Consider the following 15,667-nt stretch of genomic DNA (forward strand, 5'->3'; position numbering starts at 1 on the left):
ATTCCTTAATCACAGCTTGTCATACTATCTCTATTGATTTGTTACTGCTCACACTGTTCATTAAAATGCCAGAGAGCAAGGAATTCATTCTAAGTGCTCTTCCAGACACCAGATTTTTATCTCCTAACAGTATAATTCAAGGTCAAGGGTGTTTATTGTGTTTAGACAGAAAAGTAATCAAAGTAGCTTGGGTTTAAAAACACGCAGAGAGAGGGAAGTTTGCAGTTTTTGCTTACCCTAAGGATTGCAGCTTTGATCATAAAATGTGATCTGAAGAGTCTCTAGATATTTGCTGAGGTTTCAAGGTTTAAAGTGGGAGGGTTTTTTTTTTTTTCTTTCCTTTTTTATTTCACTAGTTGCAGAAAGAGTGATGGTAATTATTGCCTTTTATTCCCAAGCAATTTTGCTTTCTGAGTGACTTCATTTCAAATTCTGTGTTCTATCTCCAAGGTAATCTTAAAGTCAACAGACTGCTTAATTCACCACTTTGAGGGACAGAATGTTTCATTTAGTAATGTCTCCAGCCAGTTTTTCACCTAAAGTTCTCTAGAAATAAAATGTTCAATATTTTGTTTATGTTTGATCCATATAAATCCTAGAGGAGTGTTAGGTATGTCCCATCCAAAAAAAAAAAAGACAAAATGTAAACATTTTTCTCTTTTAAGGACACTCTACTATGAACTTCCCAGATCAGAAATAATTAAATTCCTACTTATGTGCAAATACCGAAAGCTCCCTATAAGTAGATGAGAAAAAGAGACAAATCTCTGAAGAAAAGGTTGCTAGTTGGCAATTTTCAGGAAAGAAAAGATATAAGGCTAATACATATAATAAACTATGTTCAAGTTTACTGAAAAGAAACAGACTATAAATATGGTGAAAAACGAGGTAGCATGTCTCTTGCCCCTCAGAATGGTGAAATGTATATAAACAAGCCTATTCTGGGGAGGATATAGGAAAATTATTACTTTTTTCCCTTTAACTTTTTATTTCATGTTGGAGTATAACAGGTTAAAATGTCATAATAGTTTCAGGTGGAGAGCAAAGGAGGTCAGCCATACATATACATGAGTCCATTCTCCCCTCTTGTGCATCTGCTGCTGCTGCTAAGTCACTTCAGTCATGTCCGACTCTATGCAACCCCACAGACTGCAGCCCACCAGGCTCCCCCGTCCCTGGGATTCTCCAGGCAAGAATACTGGAGTGGGTTGCCAGGTCTGTCTCCAACACATGTGAATGAAATGAAAGTGAAAAGTGAAAGTGAAGTCGCTCAGTCATGTCCGACTCTTAGCGATCCCATGGACTGCAGCCTACCAGGCTCCTCTGTCCATGGGATTTTCCAGGCAAGAGTGCTGGAGTGGGTGCCATCGCCTTCTCCGTCTTGTGCATCATTGGTGCACAAAAGTAAATGCTGTTTCTCTTTTGAAATCTAGCAGTGTCTTTGGAAGTAAAAAAAAAAACAAAATACCTATTTTTGATCAAACAAGCTACCACTATTGGTAGTTTCTATAGAAATGAATGCAAAAATATACATATAAGAATAATTATTAGTTTACTATTCTTATGGAAAACTTCAAACAACTTGAGTCAATAGAGGCAGAATAAATTGAATCTAATGTTAGATACAATACAAAGAGTGAATTAGATTCATGATTACCAGACTGGTAGGAAGAGAAGTAAAGTATTTTTATGTGAAGAAAAGCATGCAAATGAATATATATAGCATGATTATATTTTGATCAAAGCAATATCCAAAATTGTCTATATGGGTGGCAGCCAGTCTCTAAGATGGCTCCCAATGATGGCCGCCCCTCAGTGTTCATGCTTTTGTGTCATTCCTTCCCTCAGAATTGGTCTGTGTGACCAACAAAGTACAGAAGTGATGGTGTGTGATTTTTCAAGGCTAGGTCATAAAAGAAATTAAAGCGTATGCCTTGCTTTTTCTATAGAACTGGTTTTTTTCTGGGGTAAGCCAGTGGCCATATTGTGAGGAGTCTCTAGCAGTTCCACAGAGAGGTTCCCATGGTGGGGACTGAGGCCTCCTGCCAAGAACCAGCCAGGAACTGGGGCCAGAGCCTGCGTGAGGGAGTCCTCTTACAAGGACCCTGCCAACGTCCTAACCGCAACCTCAGCAGAAACTTTGAGCCAGAACCACCCACCTAAGTCACTCCTGGATTCCTGACTCTCTGAAAGTCTGATATAATAAATATTTTTGTTTTGTGAGTACCAATCTGTAGGTGGCTTGTTACACAGCAACAGTTAACTGATGCAGTGTGTAAAGTTGTGGAAAGACACATCACATTGTTAAATTGTTACCTTAGTGAGTAGAGGTAGAAAAAACTTTTGAGCTAAGTTTTAACTTCCATTTTTTTTATTTCGTGTTCTACAGTTATCTTACAGGAATAGTTAAATGCTCCAGACAGGATCCCAGGGATTTATGTATTCGATTAACCAACAAATACTGCAAATATTGACTGAGTAATTAGTCCGAGTCAAACACTGTTAGATGTGAAGGTTTGAAAGTAAATAACACACTAATTGTGTCCTCAAGAAGATCACTCATTGAAATAGGAGGTAAAAACTGGTACTTATCTTCGCCCATTTTAAATCATAATATTAAAAGAGTGTGCACAGAATGTTACTGAGCAGAGGGGGAGATGTGGGTGATTCTGAAGCAGAGACTCTTACCTCTAACGTAGCAATACATCCTGAGGGACAAAGTTGAGTTTTCCAAGGAGAGGAAAAGCAGATGGAGTAGGGAGAACAATGTTGGAAAACACTAGATTTTGAGATTTGTCCAAGTTGTGTTTTCTCTCAACATAGTTCATTGTGTATGTCTTCTCTATCACAGAGAGTAAAAATAGCCTGTGTTAAACAGCATACAAGTTTTCATTATGTATTTATATACAGATTGACTGTAACATTAAGGAAGAAAACCTCCTCTGTTACTCAGTTTCAAAATCCATTTTGGTGGAATCTGATCACTTAGTGTAAAACTTCAGGATTTGCTTAGAGGGCTTCCCTGGTGGCTCCGTGGTGAAGAATCCGCCTGCAGTTCAGGAGACACAGGAGACGCGGGTTCAGTGCCTGGATCAGGAAGATCCCTGGAGTTGGCAACCCACTCCAGTATTTTTGTCTGGAAAATCCCATGAACAGAGGGGCCTGGCAGCCTACAGTCCATGGGATCACAAAGAGTCAGACACGACTGAGAGACTAAACAGCAACAGCAGCAGCCCTTATACATGTCCACATAGCCAGCAGAAGTGCTCACTTAAACACTGGGTAATCCAGACTAACTGACTTGCAGACTGAGTGATGTTACTTCACAATCAGTGATGATTTAATTGTACTTGGGAAGCTGGGTGATTTGAATTAACTCTGTATTTTTTTTTTTTCCATATCTGTCCCATAAGCATCCCTAAAGTTACAAAGAGTAGTTACAAATTGGGCTTTTATTTATTTTTTTTTTAAAGCTCTTATGCTTGCAGAGCAAATATTGTGCTTTTTAAAATTTTTTTTTATAGACCAGGATCTTGCCTATAATATAGGATAAAATAAATAGGTGAAAGAATACCATTCTCCTCCCCATCACCCCATTTCACCCTGCAATAACTGATACATTTGGGATCCATCTCTGTTATTTTATTTGTTATGGTAGCCAATTTATACATTTATAGGAAATCAGAGTTGTGTATCTTTTATCTGCTTTATGCCATTTGGATAGGAATAATGAGCTGGCATTACAATAGGAAAATTGGTAATTCTTTCCTCAACACAGTTGTTATTGTTACATCTTATAAATTCTGGCCATTTATGCTCAGGTCAGTGCAACAGGGAACAACTGATTTTGTGGGCCAGTTTTTTTGCGTAGTTTGTTATGAAGATAGAGAACTGTAAAATGTTTGGACTCAAAGTGGGTTATAGAAATTAGGACTCTATAGATGATAAGCGACAGAAATTTTGACTATTTTAGTTCAGCCAGACAGAGAGTATATTGACTTACATAATGGGAAATCTAGAAATTGGGATCAGTTTAAGGAAGATTTCAGTCAAGTTCTGAAGGGTTCTTTCATAGTCTGGTCTCCCCATTAGTTCAGTTGACCCCATTCTCAAAGATGCTTGCCCCAGGACTTCCCTGGTAGTCCAGTGTGTAAGACATCACCTTCCAATGCAGGGGGTGCAGGTTCAGCCCCTGGTTGGGGAGCTAAGATCCCATATGCATTACAGCTAAAAATCAAAACATAAAACAGAAGCAATATTGTAGCAAATTCAATAAAGTCTTTAAAATGATCCACATTGGGGCTTCCTTGGTGATTCAGTGGTAAAGAATCTGCCTGCCAATTCAGGACACATGGCCTCGATTCCTGGTCCCGGAAGATTCCACTTGCTGCAGAGCAGCTGAGCCCATTGACCACAACTATTGAGCCTGTGCTCTTTATCCACAACTGCCGAAGCCTCTGCACCTTAGAGCTCATGCAGCACAGCAAGAGAAGCCCCCAGTATGAGAAGCCCAAGCACCACCACAACTAGAGAGTAGCCCCCACTCGTCACAACTAGAGAAAGGCTGAGAGCAACAACAAAGACCCAGCCCAGCAAATAAATATACAAAACAATTTCAATTTAAAAAATGATCCACATTTAAAAAAAAAAAAAACTTTGGAAAAAGGACACTTGCCCCTTATAGCACCTAGGTGCCCGCTACAGTACCAATCTGCATTTTCTCAGGTTCACATCCAGCAGTATAAGGAACTGCCTTTTGTTGCAGCATCTCCTAAGTGAGACAATACCATTGGCTTTTACTGGACTATTATATCTAATGTAGCACCAATCACATGACCCAGGGACTAGATCTCAGGCACAGACTAGACCCTGGGCCCAAGGGTGGGGTCAGTACCAGCAGAGCTACAGGGACAGGGATTCCAAAACCATGATTCCGAATCATTTCAAAATAACTCCATTTAGGATATCGATGAAAAATATCAAAAGCCTTAAAAAGCCTCAAGATCTGCCTTATAGTTTGATTGCCAAGCCTCATCTGAGAGAATTTACTATGGACTAAATTTTGTTTCCTCAAAATTTATACATTGAAGACTAATTCCCACTGTGATGGTATTTGGTGGTGGGGCCTTAGGGAGGTGATTAGGTTTGGATGAGGTCATGGGGTGGAGCCCCCTTGATGGGATTGGTGCCTTATAAGGGAATGAAGAGCACAGACCTCTCTCTGCCTCATGAGGACACAGTGAGAAGACGGGTATCTTTGAACCAAGAGTGGGGTCTCACCAGACTCTAAATCTGCCAGCAACTTTATCTTGGACTTCCTGGTCTTCAGAACTGTGAGAAATAGATGTTTGTTATTTAAGTCACCCTGCTGCTAAGTCACATCAGTCATGTCCTACTCTGCGTGACCTCATAGACCGCGGCCCACCAGGCTCCCGTCCCTGGGATTCTCCAGGCAAGAATACTGGAGTGGGTTGCCATTTCCTTCTCCCATGTATGAAAGTGAAAAGTGAAAGTGAAGTCACTCAGTCGTGTCCAACTCTTTGCGACCCCATGGACTGCAGCCCACCAGGCTCCTCCACCCATGGGATTTTCCAGGCAAGAGTACTGGAGTGGAGCCCCCTTGCCTTCTCTGTTAAGTCACCCAGTCTATGGTATTTTCATTTTCACATCCTGAGCTAAACAGACTTTAAAACTGCTTGTCATATTTTCCATGCTTGTCTAAAAATTCCTAATATGCTGTTGTTCAGTCACTCAGTCGTGTCCAACTCTTTGCATCACACCAGGTTTCCCTGTCCTTCACTATCTCCCAGAGTTTGCTCAAACTCATGTCCATTGAGTCGATGATGCCATCCAACCATCTCATCCTCTGTTTCCCCCCCTTTCCTCCTACCCTCAATCTTTCCAAGCATCAGGGTCTTTTCCAGTGAGTTGGTTCTTTGCATCAGGTGGCCAAAGTATTGGCCAAGCATCAACTCTTTGGCGCTCAGCCTTCCTTGCGGTCCAGCTCTCACATCGGTACATGACAACTGGAAAAACCGTAGCTTTGACCCTATGGACCTTTGTCGGCAAAGATGTGGTATACAGAATATATTTCAGCAGTTCTCAAACTATGGTTTCCCAAGCAGCAGCACTGACATTACCTAGAAATTGTTAGACATGCAAATTCTCAGGTGCCAACCCAGACCAGCAATCTGTGTTTTAATGAGCAAAGCAGGTGATTCTGATATAGAGACCAATGCTTTGGTCCTTAGTTGTGTCCTTTGTAAAGTGGGATTGAGAATACTTGACATGCCTACAGATGGAGCCCACGTTGTATAGGGCATGAAATGCTTAGTAACAGCCCCAAGATGCCCCTTGACAAAGGCTGCAGAGAAGACAGTGGGTAGTATTATACAATAAGTCCAAAGCTGCACTGAAGCAGGGAACCACTTTAAACTGTCCTCTGATCTTAAGGGCCTCTCCTTACCTCAGGGGCTTTAAAGCAGCATCTCATCAACATAACACATGGAGAATACATTCACAGAGCACAGCATCTGTGATCCATGCAGAGGAAAACAGGGAGATGCCAACCCACTGCTTTTCAAAGCCAGCTCCCTGCTAAAAGGGTAAGCCCAGAATCTTCTAGAATCATTGATAAGCACCTTGATACATAAATCAGACACCCCCAGTTCTACTGTATGAAAAATCAGTGGTATCACACTTCTAATTGGTTGACTTTTATTCCATCACTATACAAGTTAGTGGCATTGGAGATGGTCAGAATGCCTCAAATCTCCACCACAGTATTATATTATCCATAGATAATGTCTTGAGGTGGGTGGAATATGCTATATATAATTTTCCTCACAAATTGACTTAATTTCAATAAATCCCCCTCTCATGTTTGTGAAGTTCTGTAGTAGACGCTGTTGTTGCATGTACCATATACCCTCACCCACCTCCAGGTTCATCTGTTCAAACTAACAGCTCCACGATCCATGTGCCAGCCTCCCTCTTCCTCCCTTTTCTGCCTATAGGCTTTCTAGGCGCTTATGCACCTCCTGGATGGGGCAGTCAGGCAGAACCTGGGATTTAACATCTCAAGGAAGATCTCTCGGTCCATGAGAACTGGATCTAGATTCCCCATCTCTCCATATTTAGTTGCTAAGTTGAGTCCGACTCTTTGCAACCCCATGGACTGCAGCATGCCAGGCTTCTCTGTCATTCACTATCTCCTGGAGTTTGCTCAAACTCATGTGCACTGAGTCAGTGATGTCATCCAACCATCTATCCTTTGTTGCCCCTTCTTCTCCTGCCCTCAGTCTTTCCCAGAATCATGGTCTTTTCCAGTGAGTTAGCTCTTAGCATCAGATGGCCAAAGTGTTGGAGCTTCAGCTTCAGCATCAGTCCTTCCAGTGAATATGGACTGATTTACTTAGGATTAACTGGTTTGATCTCCTTGCAGTACAAGGGACTCTCAAGAGTCTTCTCCAGTACAACAGTTCAAAAGCATCAATTCTTTGTCACTCAGCTGTCTTTATGGTCCAACTCTTGCATCCATACTTAACTACTGGAAAAACCATAGCTTTGATTATAGAGACCTTTGTCAACAAAGTGATGTCTCTGCTTTTTAATATATTGTCTAAGTTTGTCATAGCTTTCCTTCCAAGGAGCAGCGTCTTCTAATTTCACTGCTACAAAGCACTTTACACAGGGAGCCTCAGAGAGACCCTGCCTAGATTGAGCCCATAACAGCACTAATCAGTGATTAACACACCTCATTTGACTTTTTTTCAGAGAAGGCAATGGCACCCCACTCCAGTACTTGTGCCTGGAAAATCCCATGGATGGAGGAGCCTGGTGGGCTGCAGTCCATGGGGTCGCTACAAGTCGGACACGACTGAGTGACTTCACTTTCACTTTTCACTTTCATGCACTAGAGAAGGAAATGGCAACCCACTCCAGTGTTCTTGCCTGGAGAATCCCAGGGACCAGGGAGCCTGGTGGGCTGCCATCTATGGGGTCGCACAGAGTCGGACATGACTGAAGAGACTTAGCAGCAGCAGCAGCAGCATACTCCCTCAGTATAATACCTCCTTAAGTCTGCAGAAGCACTGACCCTTGCTCTACATAATCTAGGAGCTGGAAAGTTAGGTCTTAAGAACTGCAGTCCCCAAACTTCATCAACTGGATCAGAAGTTATTGAGAGAAAGCAATGACTGCTTCATCAGTACAAGTAAACTCATTTTTTTTTTTAATTCCTAAAACTGCTGAAATGCCTCAAACACAACAGTGCCTCTCTGTCATCAAACCAGCCCACCATTGAGAGCACTGTTTGATTCATGTCTCTCAGGAGACCGCCACTCACTGTAAATGCATTCCAGTTTTTCAAAGATTCCCAGGGTAACAAAGGAACATTCAGTATTTCTGCCCATGGAAACATTGTTGATTTTGTTATGTATCTCTGCATTTCAGAAACAGTCATTTAAGAAGCCAACTTGAATCACACACACTTCAAAAAGAGCTGCACTTCAGCTTATAATAGTTATATTTTACAAACCTATAAAGAAAAAAAGCAGATTTCAGCAAACACAATAATCCTAGAGGAAAGTACCAGGAAGAAATTGCTCCCAGCCATTCTCAGAGACAAGTAGAGAGATAACCATGCCTCCCAAAATCCCTCCCATCTTCATGATCCTATGATAAAAAGAGTAGACGGAAAGAAAGACTGTGTATCCATTAGCTCAATTTGAATCCTCTTTTTTTCAGAAATCTTTTATTCTTAGACTTAACAATGGCTATCAGTCTATAATAATGATTTTGACTTAAAGTCTGAAATATCATATAGAAAAATGGGTAACACAGATTCACTTCTTTCAATAGTTACTAATCATCTACATTGCCATCATTCTTAAAATGTTTTAGCTTTTAATTTTATTCCACCACACTATTTTTCTACATTAAATTAAATATGACTTCGAGATCCCACTAACCAGAGTGATAAGAGATCAATGCAACTTGTGGTTTAAAGTGTCAGTTAGTCTTAGGTTGTCAGCATCCTTCATCATTATGCAGTGTTTGGAAAATAGGTGAAGTGCCTATTATCTTTAACTAATCACTGTAACCGCTAATATATAAATGTCTCACTTGGGTCCATTTGAGGCAGATGGGTACTCTGTGTCCATAACTAGGCCCAGAGCCATTTCAACAAAACCATCATCTGCATCTTTAATGCTTGAGGTTTCAGCATCCCCAAGCTCCTGCATCACCTCTGAAGTGGTGCTTTATGGGAGTGGGCAATGGTGCTCACCACTCCTAGACTAAACCAGACCTTTTAGTCTGCAGTGGACTCCAGGCTTTCTGCTGGATTTCTACCTTCTCCCCACTTAGCCTTTCCTTCTACCAAATCTCCTTCTAAGAGAACTCCTTTCTCCTCTCAGCAAGCTTCCAAAATCACCAATGCCAGGACATTTCCTGTGGGTAGAAGTGAGTAGATGGGAGAAGAAATAAAATAGTCCATTTTTTCCCTTTTAATTCACCATGTTCCACCAGCAATATCTATTAACAGCCAAGAATAATGCCCCAAATTTATTGATTATAACTATGTGCTAGGTACTTTACAGATACCACATTTAAATCATCAACTCAGGAATAAAAAAGTATTATCCATGACATTTTGCAGATTACACACTTAAACACAGAGAAGTTGAAGACTTGCTATTATTGTATCACTAGGAACGTCCTGAGCTGGGATTTGATTACAGACTATCTGGATCTAGTTATTCTTGTTAAGTCACTCCTCATTTGGATTAATAATGGCTAACAATAAAATGTCTTAAGAGTTCATAAATGCTAATCATTTACTATGGTCCAGGTGATGAACTTAGCATTCTTTTAGACCCTGAAGATAAAATTACCATATGACCCAGCAGTTCCATTCCTGGGCATATACTCAGAGAAAAATATAATTCCAAAAGATATATGTACCCCAATGGTTATTATAGCACTGTAGCCAGGACATGGAAGCAACCTAAATGTTCAACAGAGGAATGGATAAAGAAGAAGCAGTATGCATATACAATGGAGTATTACTCAGCCATAAAAAAGAATGAAATTGTGCCATTTGCACAGATATGAATGGACCTGGATACTATCATACAAAGTAAATCAAAAAAAGAAAAACAAATATTGTGTATTATGTATATATGTGGAATCTAGAAAAATGGTACAGGTGAACCTATTTGCAAAGCAGAAATAGAGATACAGATGTAGAAAACAAACGTATGGACACCAAGGTGGGGAATGGGGAGTTGAGATAAACTAGGAGATTGGGATTGACGTATATACATGCTGCTATGTATAAAATAGGTAAGTAATGAGAAACAACTGTATAATGTGGGAAGCTCTACTTAATACTTAATACTCTGTGGTGACCAAAATGGGAAGGAAACACATAAAAAGGGAGATATATGTATATATATATAGCTGATTTGCTTTGCTGCACAGCAGAAAGTAATACAATATTGTAAAGCATCTATTCTCCAATATAATTTTTTTAAAAAAAGAAGGCATCTTTGCCTTTATTGTGGAGTACCAAAGGCAATCCTTGGGGGGAGTTTAAGCAGTAAACTCAGAATACTGTAGTCCATCCCACATGATCCTTCCTGTCAGATACGTGCTGTGCTGTGTTAGTCACTCAGTCGTGTCTGACTCTTTGCGACCCCATGAACTGTAGCCCACTAGGCTCCTGTGTCCATGAAATTCTCTAGGCAAGAATACCGGAGTGGGTTGCCATGCCCTCCTCCAGGGAATCTTCCCAACCCAGGAATCAAATCAGGGTCTCCTGCACTGCAGGCGGATTCTTTACCAGCTGAGCTACCCAGGAAGCCCACTGTCAAGTATGGGGAAACACTTGAAATATTTAATGATGTGGGTAAATAAAAATTGGGAAAGTTCATTAAGATGCTCCATTAAGGAGTAAATGTAGTGAATTAGAGAAGCAAAAAGCAAGCTCATAATCACAGTTATTCAGTTGTTTCCTTATTTTTAAATTTCTTCTCTAGGTATTAAAAGTGTAAAGCACACAATGTCCCTTTCCTCCTCAGCCTTAAACCCTGCAATATCCAGCTCATGTATTTAAAATTAAATGTAAATCCCTCACCATGTCCTCCTAGACCCCTCATGATGTGGGTCTGCCTACCTTTTTGACATCAGGTTTCATCTCCAACCCTCCAACTCCACATGTGTCTGCCTCTGTCACGCAGTTCCTCAGACATAGCATTCCCTCCCCAGGGCCTGGGTATTTGTTATTCTTTCCATCTGGAATTTCATCTCTGTTCTCTCTTCTCTCTTCTGGACCAGTTCCTTCTTATTAGTTAAGTATCAGCTCAAATGTTAGCTCAAAACCTCTCTATGTAATATTCCATTGTATATATGTACCACATCTTCTTTATCTATTCTTCTGTTGAAGGACATTTAGGTTGCTTCCATGTCCTGGCAACTATTCCACACACAAAAAAAAATAGATGAAGAAAACCAGAGGGAAATGTAAAAAAAAAAACAAAACACCAACCAAACAAAAAAGAACCTCTCTTTGTCTCTCTTTATTTCCTAATCTACTGTGACGCTGCCGCACCTTTACTTACTCATCCACTCGGGTGCTGGATGTTGAGCACTGTTCCAGCACTGGTCTAGGCCCAAGGGATAAAGCAGGCCAAAAACTTGCCCTGTGACTTGCCCTGTAATACTTAGTTTCTAGTGAGAGTGCTGGACAATAAAAAGGGAGAGAGGAGAGTTACTGAGGACTATGACTTTCTTGTTTGCTCCCTGTGGCATTGCCGTGAGCTGGCAGGGGGCAGGAGGGTCCTCAGTATAGCCATGTGCCACATTCCCATAATTGTTTCTTCCCATTGAGCCCCTCCTCATTAATCCCAGGGTACCACATTTTCCCCTGTAGTTTCTCCATAACCTGTTTATACCTTTTTAGTTACTTTATTTAAATCCTTGAATTTCCCAGTGTATGCATGTCAAAAGGCTGAGTATTATGGAAGACCTCTTTGGAAAGATGGTAATTAGAAACCTGTAGTCAAGCAAGCAGAGGGATATCTGGGGGTCTGGGGGTGGGGAGTAGAATTCTGGGAAAGCAGAACAGCAAGTGAAAAGAGTTTATAGTAGTTTTGTTTTTTTGAATAAAAAATTAAAATAAATGTAGTGGCTTAAAACAACATACATGTATGATTTCATGGCTCCTATAGTTCAGAAGTCTGGGCATAGTACGACTGAGTCTCAGTTCAGGGTCTCATACAGCATAAATTAGATGTTAGCTGAGCTGCTGTGTCATCTAAGGCTCAGCATCCTCTCAAACGATTTAGGCTTTGGAAGAATTCAGTTTCTTTCAGTGACCAAACTGAAGTCTCCTTTCTCTGCTGGCTGATGGCTGGGGGCTGCTCTTAATAACAGGAGGCCACTCGTATCCACTGCCATGCAGAGCCCCCTTCTTTTCCAAACCAGCAACAGAGAACTCCTCAAATGCCAAACCTCCCTGATACTGTGAATCTCTGATTTTCTCTCTCTTACCTCTGGATCCAGATTGAAAAGCTCATCTAATTAGGTTCAGCTCACCCAGATAATCTTTCTTACTTTTTTTTTAGCCTTCCTAACATAAAGTCAGCTGATCTGGGACTCTGGTTATACCTGCAAAGTTCTTTCATAGCAGGACCTAAATTTGTGTTTGATTAGATAGTTAACAGATGGTATGTGGATCTGGTATGGCATCAGGAATCTTGGGAAACCATCTTGGAATTCTGCATACAACAGAACCTAAGGCAAGAGCGAGCCTCTTGTACTTGAAGAATAACGAGGGAGACAGTGTTGTAGATCAAGGTGGGCAATGAGAACAGTGGGTGCTCAGGTCACGGAGGAGGTGGTGGGCAGAGGAAGTGACAGTAGCTGATGAAGGGCCTTAAAGACTGGTCATTGTCCCCTTGATGACTTTGGCTTTTATTCTGAGATCAGAGCCTTTGCACTGAGTGGCATGATTTGATTTATGTTGTAGAAGTGCATAAAAATAGACTCCTAGTAAGGAAGGTGAGGGCTGAAGCAGACCATGAGGAGGTGCCTGTAATAACAGAGGTGAAAGAGGATGCTAGCTTGGACCAGGGTGAAGGTGACCAGGGTAGAGAAGGAGTCCCATTCTGGATATACTGTGGAAGGAGGGCTGATAGTTTTTACTAATGAGTTGAATGTGAGCTGTGAGGGAAGTGAGAATGTATTTTTACTTTACCCCAATAGCACTCGAGACACCCAGCCAGACAGGGGCTGCATGGGGACTCCAGTCAGAAACTTTCTCAACTGCTCGGTAGGGAAACAGGAAAGCAACTTGCCTCAGGTCATTCAGCAAGTCCACGACAGAGCGCAGACCACAATACAGGTCTCCTGTCTGCCAGTGGGGAGTCTTTCTCTGTCCTGCCACTCTCGCCTTGTCTCCTGATGGCTCAGATGGTAAAGAATCCTCCTGCAATGCAGGAGACCTGGGTTCAATCCCTGGGTCGGGAGGATCCCCTGTTGAAGAAAATAGTAACTCACTCCAATCTTTTTGTCTAGAGAATCCCATGGGCAGAGGAGCCTGGCATGCTACGGTTGATGGGGTCACAAAGAATCGTACACAACTAAACTATTAACACTTTCACTTTCTTTGAATACCACTCTCTTAAAATTCTAATTTATGTATTTATCAGCCTCTTAAAACACTTCGTGTAGTTACTTCTTTAATTTCTGTTGACTCCTGTAAGCTCCATGAAGGCAAGGACACTCCAGTCCATTGCTGCATGCTCAGTGCCTGGCACAGAGTCTTGACAGAACAGGCATTCAAGAGATACTTGTTGAACACATGAATAAAAGAATAAGTTATTCCAATATAGTAGCAGCAATGAAAACTAGAAATTTCCTTTCCATTTCCACTGCAATCAGATCCAAAATAGCAATATATTTCATGCCAGTAAATATTGTCATCTACAGGGTAAACAACTTTTTTTGCCAAATGTTTACTTACCTGACTTACATTTTAGGTTCTCTCAAATGTATCCAAGGTGTTTCACATCTCAATTTTTTCCTCCCTTGCTTTCATTTTTCTTTTATTTTATATTTCTTTCTCTCTCTTCTTTTTTAAAATCTCCAACAGTCAGAGTTTTCAATTTTAAATATTGTAGACTTTCTGGAAGAGAGTTCTGTTGCACCCACTAAGCATAATGTGTTGCTAATTTTCAAGGGAATGTTTACTCAGTTCAGTTGTGGGGCAATGTGAACTCTAGACAGTGGAATTCATGACAATCTTCCCATGGAGCGCTTAGAAAACCACTGAGTCTGGAAGGGACAATGGGTGAAAGAGGCCAAGGACTGACTTAGGCAGTAGAGAAAAGAAAGCCTGATAAGCTATAGGAATACAAAGAAATGATAAAAAAAAAAAAAATTCTCGTAAAGCCTTTTAACTGGCAATAGAGGGAAGCCATTAAAATCATGAAGTGTTCTTTGTAAGGACATTCATAGTAAAAATGTATAGTGAATAATGGATAATGAAAACAGATTGTGCAAAACACTGTTTTTCCTCGTTTTTCATGAAATTTAATGTGATTTTTTATTTTTAAAATGGACAGTGATCAATAATACAGTAAGAGAGACTTCCCTAGTGGTCCAGTGGTTAACACTTTGCACTTCCAATGCAGGGGGTTTGGGTTCAAACCTTGGTCAGGGAACTTAAGATCCCCCATGCTGCATGGTATGACTGAAAAAGGAAAAAGATAAAAAAGAATACAATAAGATATCCAATCCAGAAGGGAAATAATCCTAAAATGAGTGACACTTGTTATTCATGGAATTGAGTAAAGGTTTGCAAAGTTTTCTGAATATCTGGTGATGATGGTATGGCAAAATTCTCCCCTTCTTTAAGACTTGGATGACAAAGTTGACCTTTATGCACAAACATGTTAGAACACTTTATGTACTTAGTTGCTAAACCAGTTTCTGGCTTAATTGACTGCACTGAATGCCTAAGTGAGGCTGTCTTAAAAGCTAAATGTATCCCTGCAAGTGTGCTCAACACTGTGGGTGTGTGAGCACCAACTGATTAATAGTCTCCCACCTGAACAGAAAGAAAACTAGCTGCACTCAGGGTTGTGCTCTTTGACCTGCAGGCCAGTGGCCATCTATCATCTCGTTCTGTGTGGACAGTCTATGTTATCGTCTGCTCTGTCTTGTTCTTTTAAGCCTCTGATATTACAACATTAATACATTACAATCATGAGAGGCAGAGGAGGTAGGAATGGAGAAAAGGAAAAGAAAGAGTGGAAGGGAGACAGAAGGAAAAGGAAGTCTCTGCCTCAAATATGTGACAGATTGTATTGTAAGAAGCTCAGATTACTGTCTGGCTCTAGGGTCAAGTAAGTTCTTGTTGCTGTTCAGTTGCTAAGTCGTGTCTGACTTTGCAACCCTATGGACTGGAGCATGCCAGGCTCCTCTGTCCTCCACTATCTCCCAGTGTTTGCTCAAATTCATGTTTATTGAGTTGGTGGTGCTGTCTAACCAGCTCATCCTCTGCTGCATGCTTCTCCTTTTGCCTTCAATATTTCCCAGCATCTGGGTCTTTTCCAATGAGTTGGCTCTACACATCAAGTGGCCAAAGTATTGGAGCTTC

The sequence above is a fragment of the Bubalus bubalis genome, chromosome 21 (assembly GCF_019923935.1).
Source record: "Bubalus bubalis isolate 160015118507 breed Murrah chromosome 21, NDDB_SH_1, whole genome shotgun sequence".
Lineage (NCBI taxonomy): Eukaryota > Metazoa > Chordata > Mammalia > Artiodactyla > Bovidae > Bubalus > Bubalus bubalis.